The sequence below is a fragment of the Capsicum annuum genome, chromosome 8 (genome assembly GCF_002878395.1).
Source record: "Capsicum annuum cultivar UCD-10X-F1 chromosome 8, UCD10Xv1.1, whole genome shotgun sequence".
Taxonomy (NCBI): domain Eukaryota; kingdom Viridiplantae; phylum Streptophyta; class Magnoliopsida; order Solanales; family Solanaceae; genus Capsicum; species Capsicum annuum.
The window spans coordinates 88,766,787-88,789,412 of record NC_061118.1 but is presented as its reverse complement, the minus strand read 5'-3'; the positions used below and the strand labels follow the sequence as shown (position 1 = coordinate 88,789,412).

Sequence of the window (22,626 nt, the reverse complement as noted above, 5' to 3'; positions counted from 1 at the left end):
AATAAGTTGATCAATTAGAGCTTCCAAGAATAAATTCTCTCCATAACTCTTGATATTTGATCTTGGACGTATTTATATGTCTAATCACTGCTATTTACCCATATTTAAACTTGTTTTGAGAATAAAAATTATGCTAATTATATTGAATTGTGAGTTAAATTGTGTTTCATGGCTAACGATATCTAATTATCTAAATCACTATATTGCTTGAACGATCACATGCATTTGCATGTGCATCTAAGTCACAACAAGTTTTTGGCACCATTGCCGAGGACTAAGATAATTAGTAAATTGATTAATTTTTAGTTTTTCATTAAGTTTAAGTGTTAATGAATTGATCTTAGCAGCTGAATTTTTGCAAGATTAGCTGAATCCAGGACTGGCGAGAGATAAAGAACTGGTAGAGCCTTTTGTAGAACCAGAGTAAAATTTTCAACAAAGGCGAAGAATGGCTGAACAACGAAATGAACTGGTGGATCCAAATGCCAAGAATGTTCCACCTCCTATCATTCCTGTTATTCCAGTTATTCCTGCTCAACCAGTTGCTAGACCTATTCGTGAGGTGGAAATCCCACTCATGAACCATGTGAAGAGCAGTATTCTTAAGCCCGAACCAGGAGTTTAATTTGAATTGAAGCAGAATATGGTGCGATTGCCGAATTTAGCGGGGTGATTTTATGGAATTTTACACAAAGATCCACATTAGCATATACAAAACTTCTTAGAAATAAGAGATACTTATATTCCTGAAGGGGTAAGTTCTGATTATGTTAGGTTGACACTATTTCCTTTCTCTTTAATGGGGGAAGGAAAAAGGTGGCTACATTCTGAACCACCACTCTACATCACTACATGGGAAGATCTAGCTTGGAAATTTCTTATTTGATTTTTTCCATTTGGGAAGACTGTATGCTTGAAGAGCGAGATCTTGAGTTTCAGATAGAAAGAAGGAGAGAATCTCTACCAAGCTTGGGAGAGATTTAAGGGTATGTTTAGAAATTGCCCTCACCATCATCAGTCAAACGATGTTCTTGTGCATACTTTCATTGAGGGATTGGAGTCAAACACAAATTTGATTCAGCAGTAGGTGGACAGGCTCTTAAGAAGACGTATGAAGAATTGTACACACTGCTGGATCAGATTTCACAAGGAAATCCTGAATGACATGCAGATTCAATGAGTACTCCTAGGAAAGTTATAGGGGTATTAGAGGTAGATTAGTCCACAACATTACAGGCATAAATTGCGACTATGCAAAATCATATGATTACTCATCTTAATAACATAAATTTGGGTGTTACTCAATTAGTAGCTACAATGAATGCAGTCCAACAGGCAAATTCTTGGTGTGAGGTTTGCGGAAGTGGTGAGTATGTAGCTGATGCTTGCACAACTAATCTGGATTATGTCAACTATGTGGGGAATGCAAATCGGCAGGGACAAAAGAATTTTGGTAACACTTATAATCCCAACTAGATGAACCATCGCAATTTCTCATGGGGTGAAAATCAGGCGTAGAATGCAAATCAGTACAAGGGACTCGTGTAACCAAATCCACAGCCATCTCAGAATACTCAGGAGACTACTCAATCTAGCAATATGGAGGAATTAATGAAGTAGTTTATGGCTCAACAAGCATAATTTACAACTAAAATTAAGACTCAATAGGCACAGTTTGTAGCTGAGTTGAAAAGTCAATAATTACTTATGAGAAATCTAGAGATGCAACTAGGCAAAATTGCAGGAGCACAGAATACAAGACCTCAAGGAGCATTACCTAGTAATACAAAGGCAAATCCTAAACTGGTAAATGCGATTAAAATAAGGAGTGGTCTGCAAACTAAGGAGACAGTTCAGGAGTAGTTTATACCCACAATCAATGATGAGAATGCTAAAACTAATGTAGAGAAAGAAGTCAAGAAAAAAGCGGCAAGTGAAGAAATTCATGTGAAGAATAAGATTCTTTCCTTACCTTTTCGTCAAAGGTAAAGGAAACATCAAGAGGAAGCTAGTTACAAGAACTTTTAGATCTTCTAAAGCAGGTTCAAGTGAATCTTCCTCTTGTTGATATTCTGCAAAGTGTGTCAAAATATGTAAAATACTTGAAGGATATAGTTGTGAATAAGAATCGGTTGACCGATTATGCTACACTTGTACTTACTCAAGAATGTACGTCCAAGATTCAAAATAAATTACCCATGAAGCTTAAAGATCCGGGTAGTTTCACCTTACAGATTACCATTAGATAGACCATTAGTGCATGGGGATTGTGTGACTTAGGAGCAAGCATAAATATTATGCCCATATCGTGGTTTTGAAAGATGGGTCTTGGGAGTTCCAAACCCACTTCTATTATTTGGCAGTTGGCAGATGGTATTATTGAAAATGTGTTGGTGCAGGTAGGATCTTAAATCTTTCCAGTGGACTTTGTAATACTTGACTTTGAGGTTGATCCTGTGGTTCTATTTATTTTGGGATGACCCTTCTTAGCAATGGGATAGTCACTAATTAATGTAGAAGCCGGAAAAATGACAATGCAAGCGCATGATAAAGTAGAAGTCTTTGATGTGTACAGGGCACTAAAAATACCAGCTATATATGAGGAGTTATCATCTATATCGGTCATTGATCTTGCTTCGGATTAGCATTTACTGTTGTCTGGTGATCTATTAGAGAGAGCTTTGATGGGTCATGATCTTTATGGAGATGTGGAAGCATTAGAATTGGTCCAGGATATGAATTTGGTAGTTGAGACGAACAAAGTGCCTGTCGAACCATTGAATAGGCCAACTGGTCCATTGCCCAAGCCCTTAGTTGAAAAAGCTCCTAACTTGGAGCTAAAGGTTCTTTCTTCGTATTTATAATATGTTTTTCTTGGTGATCAAGATACTTTTCCTATTATTTTTTTTGTAGGGTTATCAGATGTATAGGCAATAGAAGCTATAGCAGTTCTAAAAAGGAGAAGAAAAGCGATTAGTTAGTAGATGTCCGATATTATAGGAATTAATCCAGCATTTTTCATGCATAACATCTACATAGAAGAGGGTTATAGACCTAGAGTACAGTAAACAAGAATGTTAAATCCTATGATGAAAGAGGTGGTTAGAAAAGAAGTGATCAAGTGGTTAGATTGTGGTATTGTCTACCCAATTTCCAATAGAAAATAGGTGAGTCCAATGAATTATGTACCAAAAAAGAAGGGATGATCGTGATAACAAATAATGATAATGAGTTGATCCCTACACACATAGTGACCGATTGGAGGATTTGTATTGATTATCGAATGTTGAATGAAGCAACTCGTAAAGATCATTATCCGATTCCATTCATTGACTAAATATTAGATAGATTGGCGGAATAAGAGTATTATTATTTTTTGGATGGGTACTCCAGCTACAATCAGATAATCATAACATCAAAAGACCAGGAAAAGACCACTTTCACTTGTCCCTATGGAACATACGCATTCAGACGCATGCCCTTCGGCCTATGCAATGCACCAGCTACATTTTAGAGATATATGATGGCTATAATCTTTGACATAGTTGAAGACTTTATGGAGGTATTCATGGATGATTTCTTCATTTATGGTAGTTCTTTTGAAAAGTGCTTTCAGAATCTTGACAGAGTTCTAGCTCGATGCGAAGGGACAAACTTGGTGCTAAATTGGGAAAAATGCCACTTTATGGTTAAGGAAGAAATTGTCCTAGGCCATAAAGTGTCATGTAAAGGACTCGAGGTATATAAGGTGAAGGTAGAAGTGATTGAAAAACTGCCAAATATAGTCACAGTCAAAGGAGTCCAGAGCTTTTTCTGGGATATGCAGGTTTCTATTGTTGGTTCATTCAAGATTTGTCAAAGATTGCAAGCCCCATGTGCAAATTATTGGATAAAGAGGCAAAGTTCAAGTTTGGGGATGATTTCCAAAAAGCCTTTGAAAAACTAAAGAAGAAGTTGACTGAAGCACCAATTTTGATCTCACCGGATTAAGAGTTACCTTTTGAGTTGATCTGTGATGCTAGTGATGTTTCTGTGGGAGCAATTCTGGGTCAGAGAAAAGGTAAGGTATTTCACTTGATCTACTATGCTAGCAAAGTATTGAATGATGCTCAAGTTAATTATACAGTTACAGACAAAGAGATGCTGGCAGTGGTGTACGCATTCGATAAGTTTAGATCTTACTTAGTTGGCACTAAGGTCATTTTTCATACTGATCATGCTTCTATTAAGTATCTTGTGAACAAGAAGGATGTAAAGCCTCGACTGATTAGGTGGATTCTGCTACTCCAAGAATTCGATCTTAAGGTGCAAGATGGGAAAGGAGCTAAAAATCAAGTTGCTGACCACTTGTCACTGATGGAAAGTCAAAACCATATTGTTGATAACTCTCTTACTATTAATAAGAGTTTCCTGATGAAAAGTTATTGACTTTAGAAGCTGTTAGGTTCCCATGGTATGCTGATATTATGAATTTGATAGATTGTGAGATGTACCCTCCTGATGCAACCACATAACAAAGGAATAAATTGCTCCATGATTCACGTGCCTATATTTGGGATGAACCGTATCTCTTTAAGCAGGGTCCAGACGGAGTTATTTGTAGGTGAATCCCAGAGGCTGAATTTTCAAAGGTGCTTGAAGATTGTCACTTATCTCCTTATGGTGTACACCATGAGGGTGAGAGAACTACTAGAAAAGTACTACAATCAGATTTTTTCTGGCCTACGTTATTTAGGGACACAATTTCTTTTGTGAAAAATTGTGATCAATGTCAAAGGTTGGGTACTATATCTAGGCGTCATGAGATGCCTCTCAATAATATTTTAGAAGTCAAAGTCTTTAATGTTTTGGGGATCGATTTCATGGGACCATTCCTACCTTAAAAAGGCAATCTGTACATTCTTGTAGCGGTTGACTATGTCCCTAAATGGGTGGAAGCTGTGGCTAGTCCGACTAATGATACAAGGGTGGTGCTGAAATTTGTGAAGAAGAACATATTTTCTAGATTTGGTACACCTAGAGCGATAATTAGTGATGGAGGTACGCACTTTATCAACACTTGGTTCAAAAATCTTTTTACTAAATATGGTGTTAGGCACAAGGTTGCTACTGCGTACCATCCCCTAACTAGTGGATAAGTTGAGGTATCTAACCGAGAGATTAAGCAAATACTTCAGAAGACTGTGAATGGGCAGAGAAAAGATTAGGCTGAGAAGTTAGATGATGCACTTTGGGCTTACAAAACAGCCTATAAGACACCCATTGGGACGTCCCCATATCACTTGGTTTACGGTAAAGTATGCCATCTATCTGTGGAGATGGAACATCAAGCATATTGGGCTGTGAAAAAGTTTAATCTTGAGATGACTGCCGTAGGGAAAAAATGGTTACTGCAGCTGAATAAACTTGATGAGTTTAGGCTTCACGCCTACGAAAATGCCAAAATATACAAGGAGAAGACCAAAGGATGGTATGATAAACAAATTCAAGAGAGAGTATTTAAACCCGGACAACTTATTTTGTTGTTAAATTCAAGGCTTAAGTTGTTCTCAGATAAATTGCGATCGAAATGGTCTGGACCTTTTGAGGTGGTGCGAATGACACCTCATGGAGCTATAGAGTTGTGGAATAAAGAGAAGACTGAGAAGTTCCTAGTGAATGGATAGCGTGTAAAATATTATTGGAATGATTATCTGGACAAGCACAAGGAGTCCATCACCTTTGCTGAGGGATATAATTGAGCTATGTCATGCCACGACATAAAATAAGGCACTGTGTAGGATGCAACCCATAGATGCAATATAATAGGTATTTTAATTTTTAGTAGTTTAAAAAAAAGAATAATACAAAAAGATGAGTCGTGCCACAACCAAAAATAAGGAGCTTGGTGGGAGGCAACCCACTTTTACTTACATGATTTTGTTGTTTTTGATTGATGTGCAGAAACAAGAAACTTGGTGGAGAAAGAGAAGATGAGAAGGTGATGAGAAAAAGGTAAGGGGTAAGGAAAATGTATTAAAATATGGAAAATTTAGCCTTAGAAATATATTTATAGGAAATTTCTAGTGAATTAATGCTATCTTGGTGCGTTGTGTCGAGGTGCATAAATTCCATACTTAGAAAAATTTTCTAAAGCTATTTCCAGTAAACTGATGGGTTTCTGACGCGTCACGTCATTCCTATCAACACGATAAGCCTCGCACCGCGTCGGCTAGCATGCAAGCAACGCTTAGACTAATTTTTTGATGCTACTTCTAGAGAAGCGACGCGAATAAGATACGTCGTGTCAATTCTCCAACGCGATATATGAAGCATTGTGTTGATCGTTTAATTCTGGGTGCCTTCTATATATATGACCTTAACTTATTCCACATTTCACCCAAACCCTAGCGCCACTGCTACCCCTAAATCCCCTCAATTTGAAAATTAATTTTTATTCTTGTGGTGCATAATTCATCCTTCATTTTCTCTTCATCAAGTCAAAGGTAAGTCTTGGACCCTTTATTAACTCAAAGTTATTTTATATAGTAAATAATAATTAGGATGCTAAATAGTTAGTGATGAAGGGCATGAACTTGTTTTAATTTGTGGACTTGAGATGATAAATGACATGTTTAGGTGAATTAGTGACAATAATTGTGTAGGTTGAGGGTTTTATTTGAGATATGACCTGTAGATCTGTAGTGGTGGATTATTAAAATTATTTTAACTGCTCTGAGTTCGTGTGGTGTATTTGCATTAATTATTATAAGCTATGTCGAGATTAGATTGTTTATGTACTTGTTAAAGTGATGAAGTACACTTTCAAAGTGACTTATTTTATAAATAAGTGAGTTGATTTGCTAAATCATGGGAAATTTCTAGAATATTAGAATGAGGATATTCAATATATAGTGGAAACTAAGTATGGGGTGAATACCTATGTCACAATACCTTAGTGGTAGCTATGAGGGATTGAAGTTAGTGTGGTGAAGAGAGGTCATGTAGTCATAAATGGAGGTGTTTATGTGAAAAATTATTCATTCATTAGTCCTTGAGCTAAGAATGTGAATTATGCCAACTTTGAAATGTCTTTGTATGTTTATGCTGAATAACCAATGCTTGGAATTGTAAGATAAAAAGGGAAACTCTGAGTACCCTAGTGCATTTATATACAAAACGGTGCTAGCAACTAAGTGTAGGGTAAATTTCACACTTAGTGATGGCTAAATTTGAAGGTGCTTGTTTTATATGTTTGTGGACTGTTATGTTTAATAGGTATAATATTGAGCGGCCACCAACAAAGAAGCAAAGGGAAAAATACAGCTGGACCATCTGAGCCTAGGCAGAAGAGGAGCTGTGAAGCCGACCGGGTGCCTGCATCCCCATATGTTCCTAGGGGTCAAAAGAGATTTGGAACTAAGGCTTTGGTTGTAGCAGGACGAAAGTGGTACTCTCAGCAGAAAGAGTCGAAATATTTAGCCTATTAATTTATCAATAGGGCGAGTTTGATGAAGGAATATCCCTCCATGGTGAGAAAGATAGAGGCCCACCACATGAATTTTCTCTTTGAGTATCCGGGTGCATGCAACTTAAGCTTAGTTTGGGAATTCTATGCTAATTGGAAACCAAAAATTCTAAGGTTGAGGTACGTGGTTATGTGATAACTTTTACTGCGATTACTATTAATGAGTTGTTAGGTGCACCTTTTGCGGATCTGGAGCCACTGAAGAAAATGATAATTGAGCCACCATATAGTATATTCGTCATCTCCTGTACGACACTCGATCTAAGGCTAGGTGGATTCGCCACAAAGATGGAGGTATGGATGTATCACTTTTATTTGCTCATCTGAACATGGAGACACGTTTATGGGCCAGAATCATGTATGCTTGCCTTATTCATGGGAAGTATATGATGGAGGTGACCCGTGATAGGGTGTGTCTTATTTATGCTTTGATGCGAGTTGATGTGGATGTGAATATAGGTGCCATTATTTTTTCAGCGATGAGGAAGGATCGATTCTTAGGGGGTCAGAGATATGGGTTTGGTGGGTTGCTTACCATATTTTTGAGGCAACAAGGTGTGCCCAAGGAGGGGGCAGATTCTATACCGCCTACTGGTGACAGGCCACTTGATATTGTCGCACCAAAGGACCATATCCTCATGGTGTGAATTTGATAATGCCCGAGCGTAATGCTCACATTTATGAGATCACAACCCATATGTATGGGCTAACTATACAACAGTTAAGGACTGGGGGCGTCCAGCCACCTAATAAGAGATTCATGTAGTGGAGCTTGACTACCCACTAGGACTGCATGCTCTGACTTTGCTACGCATTGGCCCTAAATTTGATGAACCCATTAATGATGGTGTCCCTACAGATGAGGAGAGACACATGGCTTATTCTGATGATGAGTCTGAGGAAGAAGAGCATTCTTATGATGGAGATTTTGGTGATGACTTTGGTGATGATGATGATGCTGTTGCAGATGCTGATATGATGGCCATGGTCTCGTTTGACTGAGCATGAAGTACGACGCCACCCTACCTTATACATATTGCTAGCACTGGGACAGTGCTATGTTTAAGTGTGGGGTGATTGGTCATTTATCTTCTTCATCTTTATCTCTTTTATTTTTAATATCTGAACAATGTTGGTTTTTGGTTGTGTTGGTTTAACAATGTTTATTTTTGTTTTTTGATGTTTTGTGGATGTAAGTTGACAATATTGCCCTCTTTGGCAAATGCTTTATTTATAGTATTTTATTTTCACCCTTTGTGGTAATTTTCAGATTACAAGTATTATGTGTGCTCTTTTTGGCAATTTCAATGTCATATTTAGTGCCTCACCCTATGATAGATGGATAACGACCGTCTCAAGGGGAGCGCATGTTTAGAAGCTGAGTAAATGATAGGACCCTGATGATGACTTTTGAAAATGCTATGTGTTGGGCAAAGATTTTTTGGATTTGAAATATTGTGTTGAACAAAAAAATGAGATGTTTTTAGATGTTAAATTCCAACAAGTGTAGTTTGGTTTGATTCGCTTAATGTTGAATTTGATAAAGTATAATATTGGAACCCACAAGGTTCCGACTTGATTCTTAGCATGCACCGAGTGAGTGATATGTACTTATATTCTACATGTATAGGAATGACTAGAACTTGCCCGGTGTGTTTACAAAGAAAAATAAAGGGTGTTAGGTGTAGGAAGTGATTTAGGCATTTCTTTGTTAACCGAACTGTAAATACTTTATTTACCTACCCTTATGCATGACCTTAGTTAAGCCCCGTTGAGCCTGTAGCCTGATTTATTTGGTAGCCTCATATGTCGTCGAATCCTTTCTTGGATAGACCTTAATTTGATCCATAGTTCATAAGTGCTTTAATATAAATAATGGAATAAGGTGGAATGTGAAGTACAAAGAAAGAAAAAGGTGAAAGTGAAGCTCCAAAGAAGTAATTTGTGCATTTCATTATGACGGTTAGGAGTTAGAAAATAATGTGTGATGGAAATTTCAGTTATTGTTACCCGATTATTGCATTACAATGAACCTGTTTTGGCCCTAGTCCGTTAAGGACAATGTGCACCTCAATTAAGTCAAATTGCTTAGGTTTAGGGTGGCTACTATAGGGGTTCGTAACGAGAATTGGGATTTAAAAAAAAGCTGAAATTTGAATTATGATGTAAAAAGAAAAATACTGCTAACATAGCGTGTTAATATGCTTAGAAAGATTGAGGTGAAACAATGGATGTGTAAAGATAATGAAAGGAAATGTTGGGTTGACAAAATATGATTTTGATTGAATGTGGTTATGTATTAAAGTGCTTAGGGAGATTAGTCACTATTTCCTAAATAGTTCCTACTTGTACCTTAGCCTGCATTACAACCATAAAAAGACCTATTTGATCCTCCACTTTAACATTCAACTATTAGTGGGGTAATACACTAAGGGAAGCCTATGGTTCATTACCTATTATGCATGAATTCTTTGTGAGAGCGAGTTATTGAAAATTGATTTCCCCTCATGATAAATAGTGAAAAAAATTATGAGAGATATGGGGAAAAATTTCTTTTTGTGAGGGTGCGTGCGGATGAAAGTTCGGATTACTTATTGAGTTGCCTGATTACGTGCTTATATTAAGTTTACCAATGAATTGAATGTCATTGTTAGGACGATGAAGTGTGAAATTAAGTGTTCATGTGCCCAACACTAGCATGACTCTTAGGTTGTGATTAAAATGTTTGATAATAGTGCTGCTTGAATTTGTTCGAGGACGAACAAAGGTTTTAAGTGTAGGGTGGTGATCTTGGGTGTATTTATATATCCAAACACTGCTATTTACCCATATTTGGACTTGTTTTGAGAATAAAAATTGTTCTAATTATATTTAATGGTGAGTTAAATTGTGTTTCGTGGCTAACCGATGTGATTAGAGATACATGATAAATTTTTTATGGATTTGGAAGAAAATTGGATACACATCATGAAGATGTGAAAGACCATGTGGATCAAAGTCAAAAATATATGGAGATGTACAAGAGTAAGGAGAAAAGAAAAGAGTTGAGGATTGATGAAAAGAAAGAAAGGAACGCGAGAAAAATTCCAGTGACACGACGCTATCTCAATGTGTCACGTAGACTGGCAATATGTGTGCCTTAGCTAAAATTTGAAGAACAATTTCCAGTGCATCGACGTGATATCAACTCATCGCATCGATGCATAAGTTCTATGCCTTAGAAAATTCTTCTTCTGCAACTTCCAGTGTATCAACGCGATGTAAATGTTTCGCATCGATGCGTAATGTTTTGACACTTAGACAAACTTTGAGGAGAAAATTCCAGTGAAATAATGCAATTTCAACGCGTTACGTCGTGTGGTGAAGAACTTGACTTAGTCTGTTTTTTAAAGATAAATTCTAGTGTGGTAATATGATGTTGACATGACGTGTTGGTTGGATCAACGCAATTGTGATGCATCGCATCATGTCTTCAGACCTGGTGAAATTTTCCCAAGTATAAAAAGAACACGTGAGCACAATTCCAAGGACTTTTGGCAAGCATAACTGTAGCAGAAAAGCATAGAATTCTTCTTTTTGGGGTTCTTATTATTTCTTTTGAACTGCTTTACCTGAAGACTAATTTTGGTTATGATTATTTACTTGTTTTTCATGTTTAATTCAAACATGGTGGCTAAAGACCCTTGTTCTGGGGTTGATGTCAAGAACATGATTACTCTTTGATGTTCTCTATAGTAGTTTCCTTTTGGATTATCACCTAGACTGTTCTTAATTTTTTGAGCTTACTATTTTAATGCTTGGCTGCCATTAGAATAAATTTATATTTCTATGTGAATCCTGGAGGAGAATCGTAGATTAGAATGAGGAAATTAAGGAGCAAGGTTCTTATTCATTTATAAAATAAGGGGTTTGAATTAGTGTCTAGGATAGAGATATACCTAGAAGCCTTATTTGGTTCAATTACAAGAAGATTACTTAATGAATCTAGAAGAATTATTGTATCTCTGTGGGAGTTGTAGCTGTAATACTCAATAGATAAAATATTTTAAGTCGTGAGATCAAGATCGTTGCCTAAACCTTGTAAACCAACAACCGATAACCAAATAGATTACTATAAGAATAGAGATTTGTATGATTGTTAGAGAAGCCTCAACCCTGTAATTCTTATCATTATTGTTTACAACCGTTGTTTGCTTTGCTTTAGTCTTAAACTGTTATTTCTAATTAATTACTTTATATTTTTATTCTCAAGTTCAAAATCATCTTGATACTTTACAACACTTAATACTCATTGTCTAAAACTAAAAGTTGGTTAAATTTCTAGTTGCTTAGTCCTCTTGGGAACGATATCTGATTGTCTAAATCACTATATTACTTGAAAGATCACGTACACTTGGATGTGCGTCTGAGTCGTAACAATATTTCAAGAATGTTACTCTTCCCCAACTATTAATTTATCTAAAACATATATTTGTAATTGTACCCATGTGATTTATGAATATGGGTTTGAGGGTTTTGGAATGAATGCATATTGAATTGATTTCCCACGGTTTTAATACAATTGTTCATGGTTAGTTTTCATGTTTTGAACTAATGAGATGTATGGGTATGGGAATTGGAATAGGGGTCAAGGCATTCCACCAATTGATGTTTTAAACTATGGATTGGTTTTGAATAATTATGTTCACTTAACCCACTTGTGTAATAAACTTTGAATTGTGAAATTGTCACTTGGTTTGACTTACTCACTAATGATATTGTATGGCATAAATGGTTAAACAATGAACATGGATTTTGAAGGCCGTGTTGGTTATATTTTGATTTAATGAACAAAGAGAACATTCACCCTGGATAATGAAATAATAATAGAATTCTGGTAAGCTTTCAAGTGTAGGGTATGGCGATACCCATGATGTGCCTTAATGTATGACTCCTTGGTAAATGAAAAGGTTATGTGAAACTAGTTTTAATTTTTTCTTAATGGGGGTTATGTAGCTAAGCGTGAAGATGTGGGTCTTGAATGACTTATATTGGAAACTCATGTTTGCAGATGTGAGGTTTGGTCTTAATAACCGTGTGCATAGTGATATGGTTGTATCTTTGGATGATGTAGGGCCGGGGCATTCTCTGGTCTTCCTTGATACCTCCAGTTCATATGGATAACACTCACTAAGGCCCTTTTAACAGGGGGAACAGAAGCCTCATAGCTTGTGGGTGCCTATTTATGACAGTTGAGCTACATATTCCAGGATAAAGTTTTACTTCATGCTAAGTCTTATTCCTCTTCCCTTCATGACATGCTTATATATATACATATGTTTATGTGTATTGTCTTTGAATGATTTTTAAATATGGATCATGGCATTATTGTATCCTCTATCACTGAGTTACATACTAGTGCTCAACCCACTAACCATCTCTGGTTGCTGTATCCCCATGCGATGCAGGCACCAGAAATACTTCTACTTTTCCTGTGTCGTGTTAGGTGGATTAGCTCAGTTCGTCGGTCACTTGCAGCAAAGTGAGCTTTTATTATCTGGAACACTTGATCATTCCATCATTTTCCTTTCATCAATTAGAATTGAAGAGTGTACATTAACATTATCATTGCTATTGTCATTGTCAAGGTCAGGGGCATTGATGCAATCCGAATAGGCCCTAGTCGTGTTGGTCATCTCAAGTTCAACCAGGACTAGAAACCAACCCCAATACCCAACCGTAACTGCCATCACCTTATGTCGGATGAATTGCAAACATATAACAAGATAAAACAACAACAATTTAAAGACATTTAAAAAAAGTCCATAAACATAACCAACCAAATATTCTTCCAAATATCCAACTTGTGTCAACCCCAATGCCAATACCAATACCAAGGCTGACACCAATACCGACACCGCCCATGCCCATAGTTATCTAATAAAGCCTCTATCCAAAATCAATAAATCCAATTGGGATATGCCCCCGACCATAAACAAAAACAAACCAAAAAAATAATAAAGATAAAAGAAATCCATATCATGAAATGAGGCCTTCTGGAGTATGAAAGCTCACCACTTCAGTCTGACTCAAAGTTGTCCCCTAATTCAAGTCACTGAGCAGGAGGAATGGTAGTATGGTCGATTCCTACATCTCATGGGGATGCAACGCCCGAAGATGGTTAACGGAGTGAACGCTAGCATGTACTCCAGGATAAGATAATATAATACCAGTTATGTATTAATTTATTTATTAAATAAAAAATTTGATATGTGTATTCCCATGCAAAATATATAGAATCTATCATGCTTGTATGTAGGAGCCCTGAAGTAGCCTAAAATCTTAATGTGGGGAAGTTTTTTGAATTAAAATTTAATGTTAGGTCCTAAACAGAAGTTGAACTTGAACAAGTAAAGTAATACCAAAGGTTGGGCATGTAGTTTGCATTGAAAATCATGATTCTTGATATGCATGTGCACATTGGACTTGTTGGAATTTCAAATAAGTTATAGGGGTGTGAAAATTGAGGAAAAATTCAAACTTTTTGAATTTTGAGTTTTCCTTTAACTTTTGCAATCCTTCATTTTCTTTGGAAACTAAAGACTAGTTTTTTAGGTACACATGGCACCAAAAGCTGCTAAGAAAAAGAAGGAATAGACATTAAGAAGATAGGATGAGTCCCCTAAACCAAGTGGTTTGGTGAAGGAGTATCCAATTGCACAACTTAGAGATACTGCAGATAGGGTGACACACAGAGTTACTAGAGGATAGATGTGCTAGGTAGCCGAGACTATTTTATTGGGTGCTATGGGACAGCCACTACCTGAGTAGTTACAGTGGGAAGACGACCAACCTTTACTCAGCCTAGGTCTCAGACTGAGGCTGCTTAGATTTTCTAGATTGCACAAAAATGTGTAGCCCAACTGAGGATGAAGTCAGCATTAAGATCACCCCCACATTCTCCTCCGCCAAGTGATCATGATGATAAGGATAAGGATGAGCCAGATCCATAGAGAGTAGCTCAGGACCACCAGTCTAAGAAAGGGTACTAGGATTTATCTGGCGCTGCAGAGCAGGAGGAGTCATTAATAGTACCCTAGTTCAAGGAGGGTACTACTGTTCAAGTACATCAGTCAGATGTACCCTAGTCCAAGGAGGGTACACAATAGAATTCCCATAAAATGCCCGTTCTAGATGAGTGAACACTAGTACAGCAGGGGCGGAGTTCCTAACCCACACATGCCTTGGAGGCACCTTTTGAGGAGAAAAATTTAAGGTGGTATGTAAGGGAATGCGGAAGATATTTGATATAGACAGTCATATTTTGATAGCCAACAGGTCCAAGAGGCTTATTTTTAAGGAGCATAGGATTGATCTATTTGGGTTGAGTTGAGTACCATAGTTATGGGCTTCCTTTGATAGTTATCAGTTAGAGTAGATGACTGGACCACTCGGTTCTCACATCCTAAATGTGCTGTGAGAGTTTTATGTATCATACCGTGCCACATTATTTCTTCTGATGTGTAGATCCCCAGGATTGATGAGACACATAGAGTAGCCACATCTTGATCAGACCCTTGTAAGAGGGGTCAGGGTTGGTCTTTCAGTAGAGACTATCTGCCAGATCATTTTTGGTCATGATTGTATCACTCCCGTATCCACAACTGAGTGTGACCATAGACTGAGAGTTTTACATGATAGATACATTATGTGGGAGGATGATAATAGAACAGAGAGAGATGAGATGGCTCAGTAGATAGCCAGCTAAATTTCACTTTTGGGTGATGAGATCCTGTAGATTGAGGGACATGGTGTGATAAAGAAGGGTTCATTGAATTTTGAGGCCAATTATGGTGATTGCTCATTTGATAATAATTATTCCCTACTGCTTTATATATTGGGTTAACTTATGAGGGAGCAGCCCTAATTGCTAGTTTGATGGCCGAATATGCTATTGATTTTGCAGCCTTCATCCGGCATTAGATTCATGATAGAGCTTTTGGGAAGGCAATGAATTTGCCATTCCCCTGCCTGATTCAGAGATTAAGTGATGCAGCCGATGTACCTAAGATATCGAGAGTGAATGAGAGGATACTTATGACAGCCATGATTCAGATGAAGAGTATAAAGGATCTGACACATCCGGCTCTTCCCAGGAGATCTAGTAAGCCTACCGCAGTACTCAAGCCCAGACTGAGGATCTATTAATTTTCATACAGACTAGTGATGTACATGGAGGTAATGTGGGAGATAGTGTTGATATTGAGATAGTAGAGTAGAGAGAGACCATAGATTTTAGTACTTAGGGTGAGGGAGCACCTTATACTTCTTCATCAGCCCCGACTTCAATCTCAGATCTGGTTGGCGTATCTTCAGAGCCTTCTTTCCCATCCACTATAGCTTCTGCTACAGATATAATTATTATATCTCGAGAGTTCTTGCATATATTAATGGACAATCAGAGGCCCACTAATTCTCGATTATAGGTTGTTGAGATCGAGATAACTACCCTATACGGGTAGAATAAAACTGGGTCTTCAATCATTATGAATCAAGGTGATGAGAGTCGTAGTTAGTGACTATGACTCGTTTTGAGAGTCGTAATGACTCTAGAGACCCTATAACTAAGAGTGATCCAAGTTTAATGTCCTTACAACTCCTACTCACGAGTCGTAATGTATGGTTACGACTAATAAAGAGCTCCATATGGCCTGATATTAACAAATTTTATGGTTTACTCTGCAATCTCCCATCCTATATGCTAAACACATATATTAACCTCTAATCAAATAAGTACAAATCAAGGGTTTCCTCCTACTAAGCACTTGATTTAACATCACAACACGACATGGCTAAGTTGGATACTCAGACTTCACCAACCAGCCTTATGGGTTGCCTTCCATGAAACGCTTGAATTAATGTTGCGGCATGATGCAATTTCCTTGGTTACTTAGACTTCACCAAGGTTCACATCATCAATCACCTTCACTTCTTTGGTGTTACCCATATAGTTCTTGACTCTTTTCCTATTAACTTTGAACAGGTTTCTCCATCTCACTTTAATTCTATTGCACTATATGGGAATAGTCTCACAATGGTAAATGGCCCATACCACTTTGACTTCAACTTTCCTGGAAATAAGCGAAGTCTTGACTTATACAACAACACCTGGTCACCTGGCTCAAATACTAACACCCCACCAGCACTAAATAATGCAAATTGATCATGATAATTATGGAACTGGCCATGGTATGGAAAATCATGAATAACATTCAATACTTCAATAATGGTCATAATGTAGACATATTTATTATCAATCATATGGAAACACAATTTCTCATTAGGGAGCATATTTTCATGGTTCCTAATCAAAATAATTGAGAGAAGATTTATTAAGTTTATAGATAACTTAGAACTCTAAAAAGGGTAAAGTGTTTAACACTTAAAGATAAATAGAGTTTCTTGGGACTCAATAGGCGAAAGGGACCTACTAATGAATATCCCACATACCTGGTAGTAAGAGCCTTGAGAATTTCCTTAGAATTGATCTTGCTCTTGAGAAACCCTAGTTTATTTGAGGAAGATGGGAAAATTTACTTTTTGTTCTCTTTTGGGTGGAATACGGTTAAATGATGAACTTGGGGATTTTGTGTATTTTATACCACCCCTTGGGAATCCAAAACGACATCAGTTTAGATTTTAAGGGAGTGGGAAAATACATAAAAGTCCCTGAAAAAATGTGTAGGAAAAACCCGCTCCCAGTCGTCATGACTCACCTCATGACTCGTTACGACTGTTATGAGTCGTGGTTTGAGTCATAGCCTGGGATCTAGGATCTTGGGTTCATTCTATTCTAACTAAGACTCGCCACCTAACGACCCATTATGACTAACTACGAGTCATTGGGTGAAGTCGTAGTTTGAAACTTGATTCTTAGATCCTTTAGTGGTCAGGCTACAGGTCCACACAATAACTCATAAGGTCTGACTAGGGTCATATGCTATAGATAACCACTAGAATGGTTTCTTAGCTGAACACCGTTGTGACTATGAGTCCTTTCCAATGACTCATAATGTATGATTATGAACCATAGAGTGGAGTCGTGGTCATGGAAATGAAACTTGGGACCCTTATTGTTGTGACTATGACTCCATGTAAAGACTTGTAAGGTCTTGTTATGGGTCGTCAAGTGAGTCATAGTCACTGGTCATCTAACAAAATTCTGGAAGAAAATTTTCATAACTTTCTGACATGACATTGGATTAGGGCAAGACTCATGGCATTGGAAAGCTAACTTCATAGGCTATATTTTGAGAAATTTAGAACATGAAAAATTGGGGTATTATAATATCTCCCCATGGGGATGATTCATACCCAAATAAACATTTTCTGAGCTGGGATACTAGGAAAAAGCTGAGATTATGCGCTGAATACTTATGAGCTAAATCATGACTAAATGTATGGGTTTGAAACATGATGCATGGATTAAACTGAACTCATGGATGCATGCTATGACACGAGGATGGATAAATAGCTGAGATAGAAAAAGAGAGGATTTCTTTAAGGAAATCATTACCTCAAGCTGAATATGAATTCATAAAGAAGAGATAGGGATACTTGGTTTACATATCGGCTTCTACTTCCCAAGTAATTCCCTAAAGGATTGATTTCTCCACAAAAAGTTTACTAGGATGACTTCTTTGTTCCTTAGCCTATGAATCTGGCAGTCAAGGATTTCAACTAGGACTTCCTCATAGGAGAGATCTTTCACACTCTTTAACAGAACAACTGAAGCTGGATCACCAATGCATTACTTTATCAAAGAGACAAGGAACACTGGATGCACTAATGCTAACTCTACAGACAACTCTAACTCATAGGATACCTTCCATAAATAGATCAAAATCCTATATGGACCAATACAGCAAGGACTAAGCTTCCCTTTCTTACTAAATCTCTTTAGCCCTTTCATAGGAAAAATTTTCAGTACCAAACATATGGTACTCAGTAGGCAACTGCCGATTGAGCTCCATAGTTAATGCCGATATAAGTAATATGCTAGCAAGAATGTAGTAGATATCATACAACTACACAGTAAAGATAAGGAGACTACTAGGATAAACTATCCTATTCTAGTCATACGTAGGAACTTAAACACCAAAACTTATATCATTGACCAATATATGAATAAATAGCACAAAAAGGATGTATAGTAGCATACAAGGCCAAGAAATAAATATACTACATAAATAAGTGAAACAAGGAAGGAATATATGGTAATATGATAACCAGTATAGATTGATACATATAAATAAACAAGGCCAACTTAAGGTACTACTTAAGTCATTACACTAGCATAATAAAGCAATCGTAAAGAAAGAAATTGGAAAATTAGGGTCTAAAACATAATGCCTAACCAATGGATTATTATGTGTAACAATATAACCTTAGGATAAGAGAACCAGAATCATACCTCAAGTCCTAATACCAATACAATAATCAACCTATTACGAACTAACCATAATAACAATAACAATATAAAGTACTGACTAGCCTGAGAAAAAAAAACCTAACTGAGCCTTTCATAAACCTACACTGCATAGGCCTAGAAGTTCCAATCAACACACAATATATAACAAGCCACACTCATCACCTATACCTGTGCAAACCCCATAAGGCTAATAGATATAGGCGTATACTGGTGATAAGAAATGCATATGCATGAATGAATGAGAGGAGAATCCATAATACCTTAACCACTATATCATCATCAATCATCAAAGTTAAACTGAAACTCATATCATCAATATCATCAATCCCTGGTTCACTCATATCATCAATATCATCAATCCCTGTACTTGAACCAGAACTCATATCATCAATATCATCAATCGCTGGACATGAATCGAAACTCATATGATCAATATCATCAATCGCTGGACTTGAATCAAAAATCATATAATTAATATATATAATGCATGGTTAGGACCATGGATAAAAGAGTATAATTTCATAAATTCATTGCCCAGGGTAAACTCCGGGACTAAGTTATCATAAAAGTGCAGAAAGGGTCAGCATCTCTCATAATTGGGGTAAATAATAATAACAAAATTGTGGACCGAAATCTATCTTGGTCAAATATTTAAATCATCATTTTTGTCCCAAAGGCTCATAAGTTGACACGAACTGCCCTGGGGCCTTGTCATAATGGGCATCCTGATGTTGAGTGTTTTTATGCATTCTAGCATTACTATCCTAGCTTTTTTAGCCTTGTTTTGAGGATGATTCTTATGCTATATGTGTTGATAATGATATAAATGAGCATTTATGTGTCCAAGTATGTGTTTAAAATGTTTAATGGTGTTTTCACATGAGTTTTGATTCAATTCAACCATTTAGATTTCAACCAAGAAAATTAGTCTGACTAGCTTGAGCTAGGTGTTGTCTAGTCTCTTGTGTTGGGTTCTAATATGTTGTAATGAGTTAATAAGATTGTTATTATGTATTTATATGTGAAAAAACTTATTTATAATGTTCAAGGGTCAATTGGATCAAGAAAAGAGTCAAAACAATGAGTTAAATCTTAATGTGAAATTAGCCTATGCTTAGCTCATTTTTCTAGTTCACCGTTGAGGATGTTGTGTTGTTTTTATCTCTAAATTGTTGTATTTAATACTACAAGATTCCTGGTTAATGGATTATGATGATATATCAAGGATATAAAAGCTTCAAATCAAGTGGAAAAACTTAAAAAGGCATGGAAATAACTACAGAAGCACAAGACACAAGCTGGATGCAATTTGGATACCCGAAATATATGGGGCGCGCCTGGGCTGCCGGATGGTCCAATGGATGCACCCAAAACACCAATGGATTAAGGATAGGCCCAATTTTTTGACACATATGTGAGTGTATCATTTGGTGGAGTTTGAGGAGTCGGAGTGATACGGTGAAATCGCGGTGAGATTCTGGAAATTGATAATTGTCGATTGGCTCGATACTGCAATACGGTGGACATCAAAAGCGGAATAAAAACTGCCCAGATGAAGGTTAATCACGTGGAATCCCAATAATATTTGGTTTATGACTTGTTTACTATAAATATAACGTGTTAAATCACGTTTTAATCATCTTGGAATCCCTAGATCGCTTGGAACAACATTGTAGGCTACCACAACTTCTTTTTAGATTTTTATTTCTTTAATTTAGCTTTATTTATGGTTTTAATCATTCATACAATTATTTGGATGTTGATTGTGACTATGAGTGACTAAAAACCCTCTTTCTAGGGTTAAACCCAGAAATATGAGTACTATTATTTTGAATTAAGTTCGTTTGATTTGCTTATCATTATTGGTTGTTTGTTTATTCTTGTTATAACTATTTTAAGGATTCGCGACCCTTTTAATACATCAATTGTCTACATTCTGATCTCGGGAGAGCGAATATGGATATAGAGCATGGGAATAAACAAAGTATGGTTTGTATTTCTGTATGAAATAAGGAATTCAAATTAGTATTTAGGACAAGGATGTACTTAGATGCCTTACTTGATTCAAACATAGGATGATAGCTTACAGAACTTAAGTGGACTATTATATCCCCACTCAACAATGTAGTTGTAAGGTTCAACTTAGGTAAAGGATTAGAGGTTGGGAAACCATAATTATGCAATTAACCCTACGAATCAACAACCAAGATAAGAAAGTTAACGAATGAAATTCAATAATATAGTACGATTGTTCAGAGTACTCTAACCCTGGGTTTTCTCCTATTGATTGTTTTAAGATCTTTATATTATGCATTGTTTACTTTTCTTTTTTTTTCAATATTCAAAACTCTTGTTGGTTACCTCTGCACTAAACTAATCTAAATTGTGAACTAAAATTGAATTGTTGCTGAAACAAGTCTCTGTGGAATCGATACTTGGCTTCTTGAAGGCCACTTTACTACTTGATAAGTCCACGTACACTTGCGTGTGTGCTTGGGAGCTATCACATCCTAAGTCTGACCAGGACTGTAGACCAATCTTGTTACCCAAACCAATCTCCAGCTGCCTGCCCTGCGGTGACTGAGTGACTGCTAGCATGAGATTAGGGTAAGAATAAAATAATTCCACTTATAAAACCAAGTAAGACCATCCATATACACATAACCAAACACACACACACATACACACACACACACATATATATAGAACATAGCTGGGAAAAAGGAACGAGTTTAGCATGCCTTTAAAATCTTTAACTAGGCTATGTAGCTTTGCCATCCGAAACTACCCACGGGCTATATGGGTTCAGTTCCCGTTGCTGAAAGGGCCCCAATATGTGTAGACGTACGACCAGGGAAGTATCACATGGGATGACTAGTACATCCCCAAAATAAAGTGTGACATTATGCACATGGTCACTAAGACCAACCTCATACCGTCAACTATGAGTTTCCTGGTTTGGTCCCACCCAGACCTCCACCTTCCACGACTTTGCTACAAATCCCTCAATTATTTCCCAATTAAAACCAATTTCCAAATAACCAAACCATTATCCATTTATTAACCAAGGATATTAAAATTGGTATCGTCATACTAACCATTAGTTGCAAGTATCATCCATAGCCAACCATTTATAGGTTTAAGGGGACTTTCAAGTGCCCTTTCATTTACTATATTAAACAACTTAGGAGACTACCATGTTATGCACAAGAATAACCAATTATCCTTTAGCCTTTCCAAACTATTTAAACCATTCATAATTCTTTACTAAGTTTTAAAACATGCAAGAATTTCGTTAAAGAAGTCAATGCAATGAACATATCTTTATAATCATTTTTCAAACACATTTTTTGGCATAATATGACCAAAACAAATTCAAATTACCAATAAACCATTCCCATGCAATCCAATTATCCAAAACCACCGTTAATGTATATAAAAGCATAATTAAAACCATGGAAACCACAGTCAACCATTTAACATCAAAACCCCCAAATCACATTTGAAAGCCAAAACCATGTAATAGTAAAGCCATGAAAACAATCATATAAACTATGCCTTTAATTAAAATTAACAACGAGGGAAGAGAACATACCTTAAACCAAGATGATGACAGAAATAAATCACCAAGACAAGCCCCAAATTGATC

The 22,626-nt window shown here is 36.7% G+C and overlaps 1 non-coding gene across 1 annotated transcript; it reads right to left on the bottom strand.

The window, feature by feature from the left end:
* Positions 1–910: 910 nt before the first annotated feature.
* Positions 911–1,017, bottom strand: LOC124886951. Its single transcript, XR_007044347.1, has one exon. It is a non-coding gene; the product is annotated as a small nucleolar RNA R71 (small nucleolar RNA).
* Positions 1,018–22,626: the final 21,609 nt, after the last annotated feature.